Source organism: Bubalus bubalis, chromosome 22, assembly GCF_019923935.1.
Source record: "Bubalus bubalis isolate 160015118507 breed Murrah chromosome 22, NDDB_SH_1, whole genome shotgun sequence".
Taxonomy (NCBI): Eukaryota; Metazoa; Chordata; class Mammalia; order Artiodactyla; family Bovidae; genus Bubalus; species Bubalus bubalis.
This window is the reverse complement of record NC_059178.1, coordinates 18479968-18501535: the sequence shown is the minus strand read 5'-3', so window position 1 is coordinate 18501535 and position 21568 is coordinate 18479968.

The window sequence follows — 21568 nt, the reverse complement described above, 5'->3', positions numbered from 1 at the left end:
CAAGTCCGGGTGGACCTGGGGCTTTGGGGCTGAGTCCAAATTAGTGGCCGTTTCTGAAAATATCAGCTCTAGCTTCAAGCTGAACAGTGTCCCCACATGGGTGGTCTGGGGAAGACTGAGGACAGAGGACCGAGTTTGATTTCCCAACTGGGGAAACATTTTTATAAACTGCCTTTCCTCTTCTGTCCCTGAGGCGAAGCATGTTCTCCTGAGTGCTGCCAGCACCAGGGTCACTCCAGTCCAGTCTAGGCATGTTTGTGGACAGTCGTGGGCCCCACGATAGACCCTGGGGCCCACAGGAGGCTGTTCTGAGGGCCTCTTTCCCACCAGAGCCACACAGTTGAACAGTATGTAAAAGCAGGGCAGTGTGTCCAAAACCACCTAAGAAAGAAGAGACACCTGTCCTCAATCCTCAGACCTGCAGTTTCACAGAAAGATCTGATGAGCTAGTTGGGAAAGCTGGGGGCCTGCCAGCTGTCTCCCCACCTTCTCTTCTGCAAGGAGCCCTCCACTCTCCCACCCCTCACGCTCCTCTCCTGAACTCTTCTGGCATTCCCACATCCCTCCCAGATTCCGGAGCTTCCCTTAGACAGGGAGACACCCAGGGTCTTGGAGTCTCTGTCAAATGGACTGAGTGAGAAGAGCTGAGTGAAAGGACCGTTTACAGCGTGTGTAGTAAACCGTGGGGAAGCACAGGGCCTGGTGACAGGCATGCCTGCTGCAGCCCCAGGTCTGAGGGCTAAGCAGAGGGAGCGGTGACCCCACCCCCAGAAGGTGACCCCGCGGGAGGAGCTGGGAGCGCACCCGTCCTCCACCTTCCTCCCTGATCTGCTCCGTGGGGAAGGAGCAGGGCGGTTTGCAGAGGGGTCAGATGTGTGCCCTCGGCCAGACAGGCTGGCCTCCCAGCACTGCTGCTGCATCTCAGCCCGGTCCGGGGGCTCACTTGTCTTTTTCGGTGCCACTTTCACTCAGTGTGTCTGCCTCTCTCGCTTTCATCACACAGCAGGAGGCAGTTCTGTAGCAAGAATGCACTGCAGTCCTATAGCTTAACATCACAGAGGTCACCTGAGAGGTCTGCAGCTGGGGCCAGGGCGCTTTCTGCTCCTGAAGGACATTTGGGGAGTGTTCGTGCTTGAGTCACACAGCCTCCCAGGGCGCTCCCTTTGCACGTGTCTGAAATGCTTCTCTTAGTGCTACCTGTATTTGCCTGAGAGAAGCAATTCCTACCAGAAAGCACAGCCTACCTGTACTATTCTTTACACTGAAGAACAATACGGTTCCCCAAACTTAGGGACACAGGGAACTGCTGGGGAAAGCCTGGCTCTGGCATGGGCATCTGTTAGTTGCTTTCAGTTTTGGCTTTTACCCCAAAAATGGAAATGTAGGTTTTGACTTTGCTTAACCCCATGGACGGAGGAGGCTGGTGGGCTGCAGTCCATGGTGTCGCTAAGAGTCAGACACGACTGAGCCACTTCACTTTCACTTTTCACTTTCATGCATTTGAGAAGAAAACGGCAACCCACTCCAGTGTTCTTGCCTGGAGAATCCCGGGGACGGCGGAGCCTGGTGGGCTGCCCCATGGGGTCGCACAGAGTCGGGCACGACTGAAGCGACTTAGCAGCAGCAGCAGAGCAAGTCCATGTGCTCAGGGCCAGTCACTATGGCTTTTAATAAAAAACCTCTCGCAGATCCCAGACCTCAGAGCTGAAGGGGACCCAGAGGCCCTTTAGTTTAGAAAGGTTGATTTGCAGATAAGGAAACCAAGGCCAGGGGGAGGTGAAATGCTCTTCCAGAGTCCTTCGGTTAGGCCGGCTGTCTTTCATACCTAACGTGTTTGATCAGAGGCCCAAATGTAAAATATCAAATAATATCAACTACTAAAAGTAAACTATACAGCTACCATTCTGCAATACTGTTTGGAGGTCTGGCTCCTTCCAGACCCAGTTCCTGCTGGGGTTTCATAACCTGTGTTCCCAGGGCTGCTGCCAGCCTCCGAGGGCTCCGAGCTGCTGCCCTCGGCATCTCACCTTTGCCTCAGCCTGTCTGTCAGGCCTGAGCCAAACTCTCCTGCTCCGCCAGGAGCAGAGCGCGCACAGAGAGGCCTCATCCCACCAGCGCAAGGCTCCTGTGACAGGAAACAAAGCTTGGGAAGAGCAGAATGAAAGCAGGAAAGCTCAGTTCATCAGCCAAGCTGCACTGTTTACTCACTCATTTGTTGAGAGCCTCCTGTATGTACCTGGCAGTGTTGCTGGTGCCGGCAGTTCATGATATGAATACACACAGTGGCCCCCTTCATGGAGTTTCTGCTCCAGGGCTGGTCGTCTTTACCTGGAAGACTCCGCTGTCTCTCCCTCCTGCCTGACACCACTTGGGGTGGGAGTGGCCCTCAGGGTATACTTCTTTACGTTACACTCTCTGTAGCTGGACCCGTGGCCTCCTACAATTCTTTTATTTTCGCTGAGTCAGAGAAAAATAGACAATCTCCTTGAACAACTAATAAAAATCTGCCTAAGAAAACCCCTCTTTGCTTGGTTCTGTCAAGCATGACCTGGAAATGTGTCCAGGATGCGGGGATCTGGCCACCTGAGTCTCCCAGTCCCTCTAGTTGGTCCTGAAGCTTCAAGAACCTCAGCTGCAGAGCTGCTTAATCCCACCTGTCTCCTCCATGTGCCCCTCCCAGGCCTGGGCTTCTCATTAAGTAACCAAGGAAACCACTGAAGTGCTTCCCAGGGAAGAAAAATTACTCTCAGTAAGTGCAAGGGAGAAAAAAGAAAGAAATTGTAAAATTTCTTACTTTTAGAAACATGCTGTTCGTGTGTTTTTTTTTTTTTTTTGTGTTTGTGTATTTTTGAAAATGGCTATCAAGGTAGATACCAAATTGCATAGTATTTAGACATTCCTGAATATAAGTGATGGGGCTTCCCCGGTGGCACTAGTGGTAAAGAATCCACCTGCTAATGTAGGATATGCAAGAGACACGGGTTCAGTCCCTGGGTTGGGAAGATCCCGTGGCAGAGGGCATGGCAACCCACTCTAGTATTCTTGCCTAGAGAATCCCATAAGTAATATAATCATTTTTAAATGATAAAGGAGCCTGGCGGGCTATAGTCCATAGGATTACGAAGAATTGGACACAACTGAAGCGACTTATCATGCACGCATACATGTTCCTTACATATGTGTGCAGTTACTGGACAACCTAGGATCTCTGAGGTAATGAGATGGTGTCTTAGATCAGTGGCATATTTCTTCCAAGGCGTGATGAGTGTGGTGGCACACCCCATGGGAGTGTTTGCAGTTTGCTGTCATTACTCGTGTCCTGAGAGAAGTGAACATCAGGAGACACAGTATGGGTTTCACAGGAGGTGACTGGGAAGGAGGCTGAACGGGTGTGGAGAGAAGGATCTGAAAGAATGGCCACCAGCAAGGAGCAGCCAGCAGCAGTACATATGGTTTGCTTATGTTTGTACTCAAGACACACATCTGAGTGTGCATAGTACACACATGGGGTGTGGTGAAAGATACGACAGGCAGAAAGAGGGGTGCACTGAAGTAATGTTTGTCTTAAGCTATGTTAATGAACTATGTATTTACCCTAGACTCTGGCTTCAAGTAGGTTCTCACTAAGACTCAGAATCGACTTGACAAACCAGTATGTTTTACTCATGCAAATGTTCTCATAAGCTATGTTAATGAGACTGTATTTGCTTAGAAACCTGCCTTTCTTTAAGATTTGTGTCTATCACTATATGGCCTTGGACAACTCACCTGGTGCCCGTGTTACCTCAAAATGCATGTTGTGGGTGAGGGGCCTGGTGCCAGTCTCTGAGTTTTGAAACATTTTCTTTCTTTAATTAGCAGACTGCTAGTAGCTATATCGGAGAAGGCAATGGCACCCCACTCCAGCACTCTTGCCTGGAAAATCCCATGGACGGTGGAGCCTGGTGGGCCGCAGTCCATGGGGTCCCTAAGAGTTCGACACGACTGAGCAACTTCACTTTCACTTTTCACTTTCATGCATTGGAGAAGGAAATGGCAACCCACTCCAGTGTTCTTGCCTGGAGAATCCCAGGGACGGGGGAGCCTGGTGGGCTGCTGTCTATGGGGTCGCATGGATGGGGGAGCCTGGTGGGCTGCAGTCTATGAGGTCGCACAGAGTCAGACATACTGACATGACTTAGCAGCAGCAGCAGCAGCAGCAGCAGCTATATAATATCCGGCTAAAGACTAGCAGGGGGGTACTCTTTCTGCCCCCTTCTGGTGTCTATGTCAGAAGCTTTCTCTGTCTCTTTTATACTTTAATAAAACTTGATTACACAAAAACTCTGAGCGATCAAGCCTCATCACTGGCCCTGGATCCAGAGGCCAAGAATCCTGGCATCCTGTGGTTTAGCAACAACCTCTCATCATGTACCCTAAGGCTTATAGTTATGAAATTTTCAATTATTTTTTTAATAGTAAAAGAAGGAATGAGGAGTAAATATGGGAACTAGCATAGATATTAATTGTCAATTGCAACCAAATGCAGGGACCATTCACCAAAAGTGTGGGGGAACTGTGGCCTTGGCAGCAGGCTGGCGACAGTGACAATGATGAACATTTGGTAAATCCTTTCATAGATGGAAAAGTTCCCAGGCTAGCTGCGGGTCTAGAGACCCTGGTGACTGGGGATAAGAAGGGTGCTGCAGGAGGCGTAGTTATGCCCAGTCTCCCTATTTTCAGGTGCAGATGTGGTTAAAGAATCACTCACCAAACCAGCGCTCACTGGGATCTGTGTACCAGAGATTGTGCTTGGTGCCAGGGCGCAATTGTTCTCTGCCCTCAAGGGTTCACTGTCCAATGAGCTATAAATATATGGGTTTTTTCTGTGCAGTAAGAATGATATTTAAATGTATATAAATATTTGATAAAACAAACGCCATGAACAGAAAATACTGATTGCTACCTGAATATTGTTTTTAGAGCTTGAGGATTGATTATCCTATTGTCATTAATCATCTTGTCTTACTCTATCTCCCTCCAGCCATGTAAGAGACTTTCTACTGAAATTTTCCTTTTTTCTTGTTTCTTCTTCTTGGTATTAAAATAACGGACAATTAATGCCCCAAGGTACTCCTTGTGTGTTTATGGGATGGCTTGAAGGAGGCAGTATGGAGTGTGGGGGCATGCATGATGGTGAATTTTGGGGTTTGGAGTGATGCTAATTGGTTTAAAAATATATTTGTGCAACTAAATGTTCGTGAGAACTCAGACAGACTACTTCCTTCTCTAAGCCTCAGTGTTCTCACCTATAACATGGAAATGATAATAATAGTCTTATTATTAAACAATAATAATAGATCTACTAGGGATGTTGTGAGGAGTGAAGAAAATAGGTCATGTGATGGGTTTGCAACGGTGTCTGTTGTAAGCAACCCATGGGTGTTCACCCTTTTAAGTATATGAGCTGCCAAAGCGAGCACAGATGTTCACCCTTTTAAATGTGCAAGAAAAATATAGGAGGCAAGAAAGAGAACTTTGGTAAAATAGGGAAGTTTGGTGGAAAATTAAAATATTTTAAAAAGACAATTTAAGATAAAAGATATAGTTTTAGAAACTATAGCACATTAAATCATGAAGTCTCTAGAAAAGTTCAACCATTTCATTTATAAGCTTCAAAGAACTTAGAGTGAGAAGCCCTCAGTCTTAGAGGTGGTGAGGGCAGAGCTAGAACTTAAGTGGTGTCCAGGTTCTAGATGACCGTCATTATCTCCCACCTGGTCTGTACTGCCAATTCTAAAGGGATGCAATACGGGACCATGAGATGAGAGGTTCCACTGCCGTATACGGGCCTCCATGGTTCAGCACTGGGTGCTGTGGCTTGTTAGTCTCTGCTTTACCATGGCTACTTTCTGATGGTTGGCCTGGAGAAGGAGAAAGCTCTGGAATGTGAGCTCTAGAACTGTAACATGTTACTTAGAAGGCAACTAAAATGTTGACAGATTTTCAGGAAGCACGTTCAGAGTAAGTTGTATCCATAGGTGATTATGTTTTCTGGAGACCCTCCATTCTAGTAATAGATAAATACTGTGCTAATGTGACCAGCCCTAAAAATCATGTCTCAGAGGCCTAGAGGTTTAGGGGAATACGATATATTAAGATTATAATTATGTAGATACAATAAGTAACAGAAAGGTACCATATACTGTAATCCTATGGCAATTTTAGGGAATTAGAATTCAATAAAAGTTAGGCTTCCCTGGTAGGTCAAGTGGTAAAGAATTCGCCTTCAATGCAGGAGACCTGGGTTCAGTCCTTGGGTTGGGAAGACCCCCTGGAGAAGGATAGGTTACCCACTCCAGTATTCTTGCTTGGAGAATCCCCATGGACAGAGGAGCTTGGTGGGCTACAGTCCACGGGGGCACAAAGAGTCAGACAGGACTGAGTGACTTAGCACAGGCTGTGTATCAATTATCTACTGATGCATAACAAACCACCCCCAAATTCAGTGTCTTAAAGCAATAAATATGTGTTGTGGAGGGGGCTTCCCAGGTGACACTAGGGGTAAAGAACCTGCCTGTCAATGCAGGAGACATAAGAGTTGCAGGTTCTATCCCTGGGTTGGGAAGATTCCCTGGAGGAGGGCTTGGCAACCCACTCCACTGTCCTTGCCTGGAGAATCCCATGGACAAAGGAGCCTGGCTGGCTACAGTTCATAGGGTCACGAAGAGTTGGACACGACTGAAACGACTTAGCTTACATGCATATGTCTATTCAATATCACATGTAATACACATTTATTTAATAATAAACTCTTAAATTGAAGAAAGTAGGGAAAACCACTAGATCATTCAGGTATGACCTAAATCAAATCTCTTATAATTATACAGTGGAAGTGAGAAATAGATTTAAGGGCCTAGATCTGATAGAGTGCCTGATGAACTATGGAATGAAGTTCGTGACATTGTACAGGAGACAGGGATCAAGACCATCCCCATGGAAAAGAAATGCAAAAAAGCAAAATGGCTGTCTGAGGAGGCCTTAGAAGTAGCTGTGAAAAGAAGAGAAGCGAAATGCAAAGGAGAAAAGGAAAGATATAAACATCTGAATGCAGAGTTCCAAAGAATAGCAAGAAGAGATAAGAAAGCCTTCTTCAGCAATCAATGCAAAGAAATAGAGGAATACAACAGAATGGGAAAGACTAGAGATCTCTTCAAGAAAATTAGAGATTCCAAGGGGACATTTCATGCAAAGATGGGCTCAATAAAGGACAGAAATGGTATGGACCTAATAGAAGCAGAAGATATTAAGAAGAGATGGCAAGAATACACATAAGAACTGTACAAAAAAGAGCTTCACGACCCAGATAATCACGATGGTGTGATCACTGACCTAGAGCCAGACATCCTGGAATGTGAAGTCAAGTGGGCCTTAGAAAGCATCACTACGAACAAAGCTAGTGGAGGTGATGGAATTCCAGTTGAGCTATTTCAAATCCTGAAGGATGATGCTGTGAAAGTGCTGCACTCAATATGCCAGCAAATTTGGAAAACTCAGCAGTGGCCACAGGACTGGAAAAGGTCAGTTTTTATTCCAATCCCAAAGAAAGGCAATGCCAAAGAATGCTCAAACTACTGCACAATTGCACTCATCTCACACGCTAGTAAAGTAATGCTCAAAATTCTCCAAGCCAGGCTTCAGCAATATGTGAACCATGAACTTCCAAATGTTCAAGCTGGTTTTAGAAAAGGCAGAGGAACCAGAGATCAAATTGCCAACATCTGCTGGATCATCGAAAAAGCAAGAGAGTTCAGGAAAAACATCTATTTCTGCTTTATTGACTATGCCAAAGCCTTTGACTGTGTGGATCACAATAAACTGTGGAAAATTCTGAAAGAGATGGAAATACCAGACCACCTGATCTGCCTCTTGAGAAATTTGTATGCAGGTCAGGAAGCAACAGTTAGAACTGGACATGGAACAACAGACTGGTTCCAAATAGGAAAAGGAGTACGTCAAGGCTGCATATTGTCACCCTGCTTATTTAACTTATATGCAGAGTACATCATGAGAAATGCGGGCTGGAAGAAGCACAAGCTGGAATCAAGATTGCCAGGAGAAATATCAATAACCTCAGATACGCAGATGATATGACCCTTATGGCAGAAAGTGAAGAGGAACTAAAAAGCCTCCTGATGAAAGTGAAAGTGGAGAGTGAAAAAGTTGGCTTAAAGCTCAACATTTAGAAAATGAAGATCATGGCATCTGGTCCCATCACTTCATGGGAAATAGATGGGGAAACAGTGTCAGACTTTATTTTTTGGGGCTCCAAAATCACTACAGATGGTGACTGCAGCCATGAACTTAAAAGACGCTTACTCCTTAGAAGGAAAGTTATGACCAACCTAGATAGCATATTCAAAAGCAGAGACATTACCTTGCCAACAAAGGTTAGTCTAGTCAAGGCTATGGTTTTCCCAGTGGTCATGTATGGATGTGAGAGTTGGACTGTGAAGAAGGCTGAGCGCCGAAGAATTGATGCTTTTGAACTGTGGTGTTGGAGAAGACTCTTGAGAGTCCCTTGGACTGCAAGGAGATCCAACCAGTCCATTCTGAAGGAGATCAGCCCTGGGATTTCTTTGGAAGGAATGATTTTAAAGCTGAAACTCCAGTACTTTGGCCACCTGATGCAAAGAGTTGACTCCTTGGAAAAGACTCTGATGCTGGGAGGGATTGGGGGCAGGAGGAGAAGGGGACGACAGAGGATGAGATGGCTGGATGGCATCACGGACTCGATTGATGTGAGTCTGGGTGAACTCCGGGAGTTGATGATGGACAGGGAGGCCTGGCGTGCTACGATTCATGGGGTCACAAAGAGTTGGACACGACCTAGCGACTGAACTGAACTGAACTGAATGCACACTGCTGCTGCTGCTGCTAAGTCGCTTCAGTCGTGCCCGACTCTGTGCGACCCCATAGACGGCAGTCCACCAGGCTCCATTCCTGGGATTCTCCAGGCAAGAACACTGGAGTGGGTTGCCATTTCCTTCTCCAGTGCGTGAAAGTGAAAAGTGAAAGTGAAGTTGCTTGCTGCTGCTACTGCTAGGTCACTTCAGTCGTGTCCGAGTCTGTGTGACCCCATAGATGGCAGCCCACTAGGCTCCATCCCTGGGATTCTCCAGGCAAGAACACTGGAGTGGGTTGCCATTTCCTTCTCCAATGCATGAAAGTGAAAAGTGAAAGTGAAGTCTCTCAGTCGTGTCCGACTCTTAGCGACCCCATGGACTGCAGCCCACCAGGCTCCTCCGTCCATGGGATTTTCCAGGCAAGAGTGCTGGAGTGGGGTGCCATTGCCTTCTCCAGAACTGAATGCACACAGAAGGTACTTAAAACACTTGTTGATTGAAAAATGAGTAATTCTTGTATCCTGAGATGGAGGGGAAGGCAGTTTTCCCATTTTTAGGACTGTCTAGGTTGTACCTCCTAGAGGGGTATCCCTGAGGCCACTGTCCATGTCTAAGAGCCTTCCAGGACTGTTCTGTGGGGCTGTTCTGCTCCTGTGGTCTCCATGGTTTCTCCCCCGTGATGCTTCCTCTGCTTTCTCAGGGACTCTTTGGATGTGCATAGCTGGAACACCTTACCTGTCTCCCAGCCTGACCCAAGTTTTTCCCTCTTCATTGTGTCTCCTTTGGAGGAACCATGTGAAATCTGGGACTTGAACTTGCAGCTGCTCTCCATCTGAGGAGGATGGGGTAGCCCTCTTGGTGGGCTGTCACATCCCAGGACAGCTCCAGCCTCCCTGGGCTTCTCAGGACTGTGTCCTGGGGTTCAGGGCCTCCTCTGACAAGCTCTATTGACAGCAGTCACCTTTGAAACCAATGGTGGCATGTGGTATCAGTCTTCATCTGCTAAATGCAATTGGTTTAAGGTTTCAGTGTGTCATGCCTGAGCCTTGGAGGCAGTGCAGATGAGCCAGTGTGAACAGGGGCAGAGGACATGGCCTGAGGTGCCGAGCTGGGGGTGGGGATTCCCCCTCTCCCATCCCCACATCAGCAGGGCTCATGTGCATCCTGACTGGAAGGGCTTGCTGATAAGGGCAGGTTTGGGGCTGATTCCGAGACCGCTGGTGAGCAGGACTGGTTGCCATAGCCACCGGCAGGGCTGTGGGCAGGGTGGACTGAGTCTGGGTTGATGAACAGAAGTCAGGGTCTGCAGAGGGCCTGGCAGGGTCTGCGCTGGGGTTTGAGACCAGCCTGCAATATGCCTCCATGCTCAATAGAATCTTGCGGCCAACTGTGTTTTCATTTGCTGTGTCTAATTGCCTTCCTGCGGGAGGGTCCTTGGCCTCCCAGGGCAGACCTCCAGGGAGGTTTCGGGAGCTCACATACCAGGCCAGCTTTTCCATGTCAGGCGGGTTCCTGGTGCTGATGGCTCTGGCTGGCCTGCCCTGCAGGACAGTGGAAGCCTAGAGCCCTGGTCACAGGCATTGCCATCTTCTGCTTGTCCCGTCCCTTAGCCGGGGCCACAGGCATCACAGCTCCGAGTTGTGGGAGGGCATGTTCCAGACCACATAGCTGGAAGGACAGGCCAGGGTTGCCAGCTTAGTCTTGAGGAGAAGAAGGAACATGTTCTGGAGGCAAACGTGGTGGGGGCGTCCTCCATGTCTCCTCTCCTCTTCCCACATCACACCCTGATGACTGTCTGTGCCATGAGCAGGAGACCTGGGTGGTGGGCTCAGCTGAGTTTGCTGCTCTGCAGAAGCCTGCCTTTTCCACATTTTCCCTCTGATTTACTGGCAGACCAGGCAAGACTCACTTTCCACCTCTAGTCAATTAGTACAATCCGACGACATGCTGGAAGTTGTGGCTAAAACTCAGCATTTCAAAATTCTCACACCTTTATTCTCTAATCCCTTCCATCTAAAAACCAGAATTCTGATTAGCTACTCTGTTCCTCAGATGCCGACCAAGGTCAGCCTGGAGGCTGTCCTCGGGCTGTCTGTCCCAAAACACCTGGTTGCACCAGGAGTCTCAGCTCTCACAACCCCAGCTCAGGGCCCCGCTGAGGTTTACCGGGTTGGACTCCTTCCCCGGGTGGCCCTGCCCCCTTTGACTTTCATATCCATTGTTTGCACCATTCTGAGATGCGTGTCCTTTCCCCTGGGGTTTGAAGCTCCCATTCAGCCGTCTGCACTGTCTGCTTGTCTGAGACCATTCTTGGACCCACCAGTGCTTCATTATACTTCCCTGAACTCTGAGCAGTGGGTGAGGTGTCATCCCTGTGCCAGCGTCCAGCCCCCTATACCACTGCCTGGGACTGTTATGAGAGAAGGTGGCCTATGCACAGGAAGGCCTTGCAGCATTCTTGGCATGGGGCTCAGTGCTTTGCCTTATTTCATGTGGTGCTCCTCACAAACCTGTGAGGTGGTTACTGTTCAGATCTTTATTTACAGATAATGAAACAGAGGCTTTAGCAAGTCAATGAACGATGCCAAAATCACTAACCGTCAAGTCATAGAAAAATGAGACTTAAATCCAGACCTGCTTCATCCTGGAAGCCGTAATCTCAATCTGTGTTTTCATGGGACCCCTGGCAGAGAGGTCAGCATTGTGCTAAAGCTTGGTCAGCTTCCTGGAGGTGGCAACTCTTACTTTCACCTTGAGTTTACCTCCAGCCTCGGGCACCGAGACTGGGGCTCTTGTCCCCAAACAGAGTGAAGCAGAGTGATCGCACACTTCTCCAAAGTTCTTTCCTTGTTGCCAGGGAAACCTTCCTGCCTGCTCCTTGCTTGCTTCCCAGCAAAGGAAAGCTTCCTTCCTGCTGGTTCCAGGTGTCCTAGGTAAGCACTTTCTCTCTGTCAAGTGCGTAGATCTTAGGACCCCCACCTCGGCCTTTATTCTGTTTACACATCAAGGAAGGGTTTCCCTAGACGCTGCTACGTGCTTCTTGGCATTCGGCATTTTGTATTGCTTTTACTTAGTAGCATTTTAGAATCCAGAAACTGAAAGGGTCACCCACGGCTGCCCACTTTCAATCTAGTTTGGGCTTTAGAGCTATGTTATGGGACCGGGAGCACATATCTATGTGCCTGTTTGTATGCTGGTGTGAAGAAAAGAAAAATACAAGAAAAACAAACTGTTTTGGGTAAAGGAAATGCTTGCCTCTAATATCTTAAAGATGTGATTTCCTACCCAGCTGTCTTAGTTTTCCTCCCAAAGGCTTTTTTTGTGCCGAGCCCTAAAAGCATTTCCCAGAGTAATCAAAGCTCAGGACCATGTTGCATGGAGCATGTGAAATGTCATTAAAAGAAGGTGACCTTGGAGTAGCCAAGCTAGTTAAGAGAGTTTAACTGAATGGAAATGTATATTGAAAGACAAATTGCCAACATCCATTGGATCATTGAAAAAGTATGAGAGTTCCAGAAAAACATCTACTTCTGTTTTATTGACTATGCCAAAGCCTTTGACTGTGTGGATCACAACAAACTGGAAAATTATTCAAGAGATGGGAATACCAGACCACCTTACCTGCCTCCTGAGAAATCTGTATGCAGGTCAAGAAGCATTTACAGTTAGAACTGGACATGGAACAACAGACTGTCTCCAAATTGGGAAAGGAGTATGTCAAGGCTGATAATTGTTATCCTGCTTATTTAACTTATATGCAGAGTACATCATGCAAAATGCCAGGCTGGATGAAGGACAAGCTGGAATCAAGATTGCTGAGAGGAATATCAATTACCCCAGATATGCAGATGACAACACTCTTATGGCAGAAAGTTCAGAAGAACTAAAGAGTCTTTGATGAAAATGAAAGAGAGTGAAAAAGTTGGCTTAAAACTCAACATTCAGAAAACTAAAGATCATAGCATCCAGCCCCATCACTTCATGGGAAATAGATGGGGAAACAGTGGAAACAGTGACAGACTTTATTTTTGGGGGCTCCAAAATCACTGCAGATGGTGACTGCAGCCATGAAATTAAAATACACTTGCTCCTTGGAAGAAAAGCTATGACCAACCTAGACAGCATATTAAAAAGCAGAGACATTACTTTGCCAAGAAAAGTCCATCTAGTCAAAGCTATGGTTTTTCCAGTAGTCATGTATGGATGTGAGAGTTTGGACTATAAAGAAAGCTGAGCGTTGAAGAATTAATGCTTTTGAACTGTGGTGTTGGAGAAGACTCTTGAGAGTCCTTTGGACTGCAAAGACCCTGATGCTGGGAAAGATTGAAGGCGAGAGGAGAAGGGGATGACAGAGGATGAGATGGTTGGATGGCATCACTGACTGAATGGACATGAGTTTGAGCAAGCTCTGGGAGTTGGTGATGGACAGGGAAGCCTGGTGTGCTGCAATCCATGGGGTTGCAAAGCGTTGGACACGACTGAGCGACTGAACTGAGCTGAGCCTCTGTGAAGTGTAACTGAGGGATTAACCCAAACAATATTGACAGATGACAAAACTGAGAACCTATTGTGTGCAAAGTTTGTGGGCTGGAGACAACATTAAGTCCTGGGGAAGAAAAGCAAGAGTCTTATAATCATTTTATACACACTGGCTTGTGCAGATAAAGGATTCTGGAGGGGGTGCAGATCAGCTTAGGGTGGGATTGTTAGAAAGGTTTCAGGAAGGCAAGAGCAGGCATGGGCTTTGAAGGGTGGAAAGGAGGCCAGAGAGCCTTATGGTTATACCGGAAGCAGGGCAGTGGGAGGAGGGGAGGGGGCTGAGAGGGCTTCATGCTGGGGCATGGGCTGCAAGGGCTTCATCACCCCAGAGATGTTTTGTGAAGTGCCACACGGATGTGTGTGTGTGTTCTCCTGGGAGCCGCCCAGAGCGTTCATCAGATTATCTGGAGATCAGTCTTGGGCTCAGAAACATTAAGAAACATGAGTTATCTAGGATCTGTGACGAGGTCCAGCCCGGGCTGATCCAGGGTATTCGAAGGAGAGCCGGCTAGGCAACCTATTCAAATGTTAATTAGAGATAATAAAGAGTAATAGAATGAGGATAGCTCAGTAGGAAAATTCAGTGGAGAAAAGAAGCCAAGTGGCTTGGTTTACGCGGAAAATCAATATAACCCGTGACACCAGGTTAGCTCTGACCACGGAGGCTGCAGGCGCCCTCTCTAATAGCGGAAGGTGCCCCACCTTAGACACCTTCTCGAGTGGGTCTTAGAAGCCCAGGCATATAAATGGTCGCAGAGGATATCCGCGCTCCAGATGGACACTCAGCTGAAAATTGAGGGGAAGAATGACATGGGGAGACCAAGCGTTGGTGAGCAAGGCCCATAGCTTTATTTTTAACAGGGGCTTTTATACCCTAAGTTACACATAGAGGATAATAGGGGATGCAAAGTCAGCAGTCTTTGAACCTTATCAAAAATCAGGGTTTCTTTCCTGCAAATTTATCGTATACAAATGGTTTAGGTGATTTACATCATCTTCTGGCCAGAAGGCCTATTACCATTTTATGACTCTTGACAAGGACTTATCAACAAAGACTTATTTTCTCTAAGAGTAATTATTTTAAGGTTTGGCGCCATATTTCGAAGATAAAATTACATTCCTATAGGGTGGATGTGTAATGGGTTTACAAAGGAAAGAATTTATTACCTTAAGGGTCTAAAGTTACTAGCACCAAGGCCACTACTTATTTTTTCTACATACCAACTATATTAATTAATACACATTCAAGGATACAATTCAGGGGATGTGAAAACTTGGCAACAAGCATTGGCTCATCAATGAAATCTTTTACTAGTTTTATTCTGACAGTTTCTAACTCTCTGAGAGGCTCTAAACTATATGAATATCTTAGGCTTCCCGTGCCTCTCGAGGCTGGGAGACTGTAAACAATCGTATGCATAGCTGTAGGTGTCCGGGTAAACTTGTCAGGCGAGTTAGAGAGCCATCTGAGGGGTTTGGATTTAAACACTCCTAATTGCCCAGGAACTTTATTAATTGGAGCTGTAAGTTAACTCTTTGACAGAGAGAGCGAGATGGTGGTGGGGGACAGCCCCCAGTAAAGTCAGAGGTGAGAGCACAAAGCAATAAAGTAGGCAGACTCTGGTTTTTGGGGGTAGATGCTCGAGAATATCCGGGGGGACTCCCGAGGCTCGATCCCGCCTTTGCGTATGCCGAGCCTCCTTCCTCATGACCTTTGTCACGAGTGGAATGTCTCTTGCCGGCTCCTGGCAGATCTGGTTCAGGATGTCAGCATAGGAAATACTAAACCCACTTCTTCCCACAGACTCATTGGCGCTAAGCCGGTAAGTTTTCAGAGGAAAACTTCCCTCTGAAAAAAACCCCCAAAACAAAAGCAGAGTGACACTTCCACACTGGGCAAATGAGAGGGAAAGCACCCAGAAGTGGGCAGGAGGGGCAGACGCCACCTCCCCCCGACCCCACCCGTGGCCCAGCGACTCACAGCCATGAGGGAACTCAAATCCCAGAGTTTCTCCTCGGGAAGCCAGCTGTTAAGACCTGTTTCTGAGAGATGAGCCCCCAGTGTCTGGGTTTGAAGACTGACCAGAGGGGCCAGGTGAACAGAGGAATGGCTTTCCCAGGCTGTGTGCTGAGTGCCTCCCCAGGGCCCAGCACAGGGGCAGCCGCCTGAACAGGGCCCAGTCGTGTTGCTCACAGCGTAGGTCTGCGGCGCAGGGACCTGGTGGGATTCTCTCCAGGAAGGGGAGCTGGTGGGCGCCGTGCTTTGTCTTTGTTTTCCTTTCTTATTTTCCTCGCCTGTGATACCATCCCTTTTATTCCCAGTTTGCCTGGGAATGGATGTTAAATTTTGTCACAGGCTTTTTCTGTGTCAATTGAGTTGATCATATAGTTTTCCTTTTTAAGTTTATTAATATGGTGGATTGTATCGATTGATTTTCAAATGTAGGAGCAGCCTTGCCTTCCTGGGATAAACCTGAGTTGGTTATCTATCAAACCCGAATTGGGTAAATTGTGTTATCCTTTATGTACATTGTTGGACTCAGTTTTCTAATACTTTGATGAGGATTTTTGTGTCTGTGTTTATTTTGTTTTGCTTTTCCTTATAATATTACTCCCTGGTTTTGGTGTTAAAGTCATGTCAAAGTCGCTCAGTCGTGTCCCACTCTTTGCGACCCCATGGACTATACAGTCCATGAAATTCTCCAAGTCAGAATACTGGAGTGGGTAGCCTTTGCCTTCTCCAGGGATCTTCCCAACCCAGGAATCAAATCAAGGTCTCCCACACTGCATACAGAGTCTTTACCAACTGAGCCACAAGGGAAACCCAAGAATACTGGAGGGGGTAGCTATATCATAAAATGAGTTATGAAGTATTTCTTCCTTTTTTATGCGCTGGAAAAGATTTGTAGAATTAATACTATTTCTACTTTCAGTGCTTTGCAGAATTCACAAACAGCATTTCTTTTGTTGGAAGATTCTCAACTATGAATTTAATTCTTTAATAGACATAAGACTATTCAATTTACTCTTTCCTTGATTTTTTATTTATGTCTTTCAAAAGAATTGATCCACATCATGCAAGTTTTTCAGTATATAGTCATTTGTATATTCCTTTATAACCCTTTTAATATCTGAGAAGATTGTAGTAATGACCTTCTACCTTCCTGATATTGGTGATTTGAGTTTTGTATTTTTTCTGTCTGGCTAGAAGTTTATCAACTTTATTGATTGTTTTCTTTAAAAGAAACTGCTTTACTTTTTAGTGAAATTCTCTATTATTATTGTTTTCAATTTCACTGGCTTCTAATTTCATCTTTATTGTATTCTTCCTTATTTTGTATCCAGTCTTTCTTCTCTGGTTTCTTAAGGTGAAACCTTAGATTTCTGATTTTGAGAACTTTAATATTTTAAAATAAGCATTTAAAGTAATAGATTTTGCTTTTCAGTTCAGTTCACTTGCTCAGTCGTGTCCGACTCTTTGCGACCCCATGAATTGCAGCACGCCAGGCCTCCCTGTCCATCACCATCTCCCAGAGTTCACTCAAACTCATGTCCATCGAGTCAGTGATGCCATCCAGCCATCTCATCCTCTGTCGTCCCCTTCTCCTCCTGCCCCCAATCCCTCCCAGCATCAGAGTCTTTTCCAGTGAGTCAACTCTTCGCATCAGGTGGCCAAAGTACTGGAGTTTCGCTTTAGCATCATTCCTTCCAAAGAACACCCAGGACTGATCTCCTTTAGAATGGACTGGTTGGATCTCCTTGCAGTCCATGGGACTCTCAAGAGTCTTCTCCAACACCACAGTTCAAAAGCATCAATTCTTCGGCTCTCAGCCTTCTTCACAGTCCAACTCTCGCATCCATACATGACCACTGGAAAAACCATAGCCTTGACTAGACGGACCTTTGTTGGCAAAGTAATGTCTGTCCTTTTCAATATGCTATCTAGGTTGGTCATAACTTTTCTTCCAAGGAGTAAGCGTCTTTTAATTCCATGGCTGCAGTCACCATCTGCAGTGATTTTGGAGCCCCAAAAAATGAAGTCTGACACTGTTTCCACTGTTTCCCCATCTATTTCCCATGAAGTGATGGGACCAGATGCCATGGTCTTTGTTTTCTGAATGTTGAGCTTTAAGCCAACTTTTTCACTCTCCTCTTGCACTTTCATCAAGAGGCTTTTGAGTTCCTCTTCACTTTCTGCCATAAGGGTGGTGTCATCTGCATATCTGAGGTTATTGATATTTCTCCCCGCAATCTTGAGTCTAGCTTGTGCTTCTTCCAGTCCAGCGTTTCTCATGATGTACTCTGCACAGAAATTAAATAAGCAGGGTGACAATATACAGCCTTGATGTACTCCTTTTCCTATTTGGAACCAGTCTGTTGTTCCATGTCCAGTTCTAACTGTTGCTTCCTGATCTGAATAGCTTTAGGTACTGCTTTAACTGCATCCCATTCTTCACTTCAAGATATTTTCTATTTCCTGTTGAAATTTCCACCTACACTCTAAATGTATTTAGTAAATACATGTATTTAATACATTTACTACAATGTATTATTGTTACATAATTATATAATACAATGTATGTATTATTTACAAGTGTGTTATAAATAATTTCCAAGTATTTGGGGGAATATGTCAGCTTTCTGTTACTGATTTCTAGTTTAATATCATTATGCTAAGAAAACTTACTTTATATGAATTCTAGTTTTTAAAACTTCTTAAGATGTTTATTTTAGCCTCAAATATGGTCTACTTTGATAAATGTTCCTTGTCCTTACTTGCTTCTAATTGTTATTTCCATTGTGGAGAAAGGAGTGTTAAAATCTAAAATCATCATTTTGTTTATTTCTCCTTTCTACTTCTTCAGATTGTTTCATGCACTTTGAATTGTTGTTAGGTGTGTGCGTGTTTACATATATACGTGTGTGTATATATATATATATATTTTGACTGTGCTGCGTCTTTGTTGCTGTGCGGGTTTTTCTCCAGTTGCGGCGAGCAGGGGCTGCTCTCTAGTTGCAGTGTGCAGGCTGCTCACTGCAGTGGCTTCTCTGGTTGCGGAGCGTAGGCTCTGGGGCACACAGGCTTCAGTAGCTGTGGTACGTGTGTCCGGTTGTTGTGGCTCCCGGGCTGTATAGCACAGGCCCAATAGTCGTGGCACATGGGCTTAGTTTCCCCTTGGCAGGTGGGATCTTCCCGAATCAGGGATTGAACTGGTGTCTCTTGCATGGGCCGGTGGATTCTTTACCACTGAACCACCAGGGAAGTCCAAGTATTTAGGATTGTTTGTATATTTATAAATTTAGGATTTATATTTAATATATATAGGATTGTTATATATTTATAAATTTAGGATTTATATTTAATATATTTAGGATTGTTATGTATTTATTTATATATTTAAATATTTAGGATTGTTATATCTTCCTGAAGAAGTAATTTCTTTATGTAATATCCCTCTATATCCCTCATAATAATCCTTTTTCTGTACTTACTTTGACATTAATAAAACTACTTGAACTGACTTCTGGTTAATATTTGCATAGTAGACCTTTTCCATCCTTTACTTTTAACTTATCAATGTTCTTATTTTAAAGGTGGATCTCTTGTAGAAAGTAAGTAGTTTTGTTGTTGTTGTTGTTGTTAAGTCAAATTGTCTTTTAATGTCTGTGATTATTTATATGGTTGTTTTAATATCTGCTGTATGTTATCTCAGAGAAGGCAATGGCACCCCACTCCAGTACTCTTGCCTGGAAAATCCCATGGATGGAGAAGCCTGGTAGGCTGCAGTCCATGGGGTCGATAAGAGTCGGACACAACTGAGCGACTTCACTTTTTTCACTTTTCACTTTCATGCATTGGAGAAGGAAATGGCAACCCACTCCAGTGTTCTTGCCTGGAGAATCCCAGGGACGGGGGAGCCTGGTGGGCTGCCGTCTCTGGGGTCACACAGAGTCGGACATGAGTGAGGTGACTTAGCAGCAGCAGTATGTCATCTATGCTCCATATCAAATTACCACAAATTTAGCAACTTAAAATAATACCCATTTATTAGCCAGAGTTATGTAGCTCAGAAGTCTTGGCTGAAATCAAGGTGTTGACTGGGCTACATTCTCGCCCAAATTCTTTAGTGAAGAATCTCTTTCCAAGATCATTTGGGTTGTTGGCAGAATTTCATTCCTTGCAACTGTGGGACTAAAGTCACTCCTTACTGGCTCTCGGCTGAGGGCTGCTCTCTGCATTGAGAGGCTGCCTCAGTCCCTTCTGACAAAGTTCCTTTCATCATTACAGCTGCCAGTGGAGACTCCCTCACGTAAATATCTTCAACTAGGAAGAGCCCCATCCCTTTAGAGAGTTCATCACATTAGGTCTGGCTCATGGACGATAGGCTCCCTAACTTGGACATAACTGATTAAAGATACTGAAACATCAACAAAATCCCTTCAAGCGGCACCTAGATTACTGTTTGATTGAATAACTGGGAGTAGGTATACATATTACAGGAAACAGCAATCTTGAAGGGGGTTATCAGAATCCCATCTGCCACACTTAGCATCTTATAGCCCTTTTCTCTTTGTTACATATGTCCTTCTCTTTCTGATCTTTTTCTACCTTCTCTTGGGTTGTTTTTTAAATTCCACTTTATTTTAATTATTGGATTATTGTTTGTATCTCTTTAAACATTTTTAGTGCTAAACCCTGGAGTTTACAGTATACATATTTTATTCAGTAAACCCACCTTCCAATAATATTATACCATTTTTGATATACTATAAGAATCTTACAGGGGTACTTTTCTGTTTTCTGTCTCTCAAGCTTTGTTATTATTGTCACAACTTTTACTTCTGTGCATCATATAAACACACAATGCATTACTACTATTTTTTGTTTTAGACAATTGTCTTTTAAAACAAAAATAAGATAAAAATTATTTTATTTTACCTCTATTTATCTCATTTCTAGTGCACTTCATCCTTCTGTAGAGATCTAAATTTTCCTCTGAAGTAATTTGTCTTCAACCTGAAGAACTTTTAACATTTCCTGTAAAGTAGAACAACTGGCAATAAATTCCCACAATTATTGTTTGTTTGAGGAGATGGTCCCTATTTCTCTTTCATTTTTGAAAGTTTTATTTTGGGGGGGAGGATATAGAAATCTGGGTTAACAGCTTTTTTCTTTTCAGTACTTAAAAGGTGTAATTCCATTGTCTTTAAAGTTGCATGGTTTCTAAAAAGAAGCCTTAAATTCTTATCTTTGTTCCTCTCTGTGTAATATGTCATTCTCTTTGCTTATTTCCAAAGTTTCCTGTCTTTTAATTTTTAGAAATTTGAATAAAATATACCTGCTATTTATCTCTTGGATTTATTATTCTGTTTGTGCCACTAGCTATTTTCTGAGATTCTTGTGTCTTTGGTTTGACATCCCTTATTAACTTTGAAAAATTTGTAGCCAGTATTTGTTCCAGTATTTTTCCTGATCCATTTTGTCTTTCTCTTCGTCAGGATTCCATACTTGTATGTTTTACTGCATTGCAGCTGAGGAACCCTGAGCCTAGGGAATTAATCACTTTGTGGTGAGAAGTAAGCAAGACTGTTCTTTGTCTTAAAGGGAGACGTTACCTTATCTCTTAAGGTTTTTTGGCTATAGTCCCAGGTCTTTGGAGACGGAAATGGTAACCTACTCTAGTGTTCTTGCCTGGAGAATCCCATGGACAGAGGAACCTGTCAGGTTACAGTCTTTGGGGTCGCAAGAGTTGGATATGACTTAGCGACTAAACCACCACCTGCCACGACAAATGGCCTGGGTAAAGAGTGAGTGAGACCTTGCGTTCTTGGCACTGTAAAACAGGTAAAAGCGCAAGAGACCAACAGAAGACTGGGGCTGCCTGTCATCCTCCCTTTGATCCTACAGCACCTTGGCTTCTGGCATCAGAATTGATTGTTAAATTTGATTTGGATAATCATGACACTGATTTGGTTAAATCACATGGGCAGTGCAGCTTTGACCATTGCACCTGACACAACTCTAAGGCCACTTGAGAATTAGGATAAACATATGAACTTGTATCAGTCATGTTGAAACAAGGTTAGGCTGTTCCATATATTTGTACATATATGAGAGGGATCTTCATTTGAAAGCTGCCACT